The 1,713-nt window shown below is 45.0% G+C and overlaps 1 pseudogene; it reads left to right on the forward strand.

The window, feature by feature from the left end:
• The first annotated feature begins 659 nt into the window (after positions 1-659).
• Positions 660-1,454, forward strand: LOC109680964 (protein ILRUN-like; annotated as a pseudogene).
• Positions 1,455-1,713: the final 259 nt, after the last annotated feature.

Here is a 1,713-nt window from a genome sequence, read left to right on the forward strand (position 1 = left end):
GATGTGATATTGGTGTAAAGGATGTGTGGAAAATAAGAGAATCAAGAAATAGGTCAATTGATACCCAACAAAGGTATGAATGCAATTCAATGGGGAAAGAATAATCTTCTCAAAACAAGAAATGAATAATCTTTTCAATAAATGGTGCTGGAACAATTGAATACCCATATGAAAAAAATGAACCTTGTAGTTGAACTTTCAACATATATAAAAATTAAAGCAAGATGAATCATAGACCTACATGCAAAATCTAAAACTAGAAAAAAATTAAAGAAAACATACGAGGAAACCTTAAGCACCTTTGGCTTAGCAAAGATTTCCTAAGTGGGACGAAAAAAGCATGTATACAAAAGAAAACTCAATAACTTAGACTTCATCAAAATCAGAAAAGCTTTCTTCAGGAGGGGAGGCCTGGGCTATAGTGAAGGGAGAGGCAGTGGAGTTGGGAGTGAGCAGGGGTGTGAGAGGGAGTGAGTGGTTGAGTGAATGGTTGAATGAGTTTACCCCCAATGAGGTGGTAACAGGCCCCAGGCCTTCCATAGAGTGGCAAGATCACATCCGCCCCCCCCAGCAGTGTGCCCCCTTCCCAGTCCCCTGCCCAGTGGTGTAGCGGTGCCTCTGTTGTGAGAAGGCGGGGAAGCGCGTGTCCGGTCCCAGCTATGGAGGGCGTGGACATAGACCTGGACCCCAAGCTGATGCAGAAGTTCAGCTGCCTGGGCACCACCAACAAGAACATGCTCTCTCCCAGTTCCAGTGGCTGCTGGGCTTCCAGCTCAACCTGGCCAGCTGAGCCTTCTTCTTGGGCATGACTGACTGGAACTTACAAGCTGCAATTGGTGCCTATTATGACTTTGAGAGCCCAAGCATCAGTGATATCACTATAGAAGAAGGAGAGTCAATAACCCCAATACTTAATTTTTAAAAACATGACTGATATAGAATTACGGTGCAGAGGCCTGACCTTTGGGGGGTGGGGTGTTAAAAATGTCAAGAGACCAGTTTGACATGTGAACATGGTGATGGTGACATAGGTAGGGATCCAAGAAATTGCAGATGTCAGTGTCCAGATGTGCAGCCCCAGCAGAGCAGGAATGTATCAGGGACAGTGACAGACGTGCACTGTCATCTTGGTGATTCTTAGTGCTCAAATGGGTGGACCTTTACAAGAACACAGCAGCTGTCATCTTTTGAAACCAAGTTCAACACAAAGCCACATCTCAATGTAGAAGGAAATTTCAACACGTTTGCCTCTCCTCAAAACAATTGACAATCTGATGAAAACAACTTAAAAGACCTCAGGGATTCTGAGTTCCAGTCCATCAGCAAAGACACATGGGCTCCTGCTCCTTACCAAATCAACCAAGAGCAGAATAGGATCTCACAGAACTGTAAATCTGTCCCCCAGCAGTCACAGTAAGGGACTCCATGGGCCTTATCCCTTTGGCCAGTCTTAAACAGGTGTCAGCAAGAAGAAAAAGTAGCAAAAGACAGATCTGACTTGTGCTGGGGGCATGGGGTTCCTCTGGATTGCAGACCACATTGCTAGGACCCCTGGCTCTGACTCCATCCTGGAGAAGAACAAGACTAGTCTTGAGTAAACTCAGAATACATGTGTAAATGCTGGCTCTAAGGAGTGGTATTAAGGCTAACAAGAAGAAATCCATGCAGCCACTTTGGGTTCCGTTTATTAGGTGTCAGTTTAAGGAGTCATTA

This window comes from Castor canadensis, chromosome X (assembly GCF_047511655.1).
Source record: "Castor canadensis chromosome X, mCasCan1.hap1v2, whole genome shotgun sequence".
Taxonomy (NCBI): Eukaryota; Metazoa; Chordata; class Mammalia; order Rodentia; family Castoridae; genus Castor; species Castor canadensis.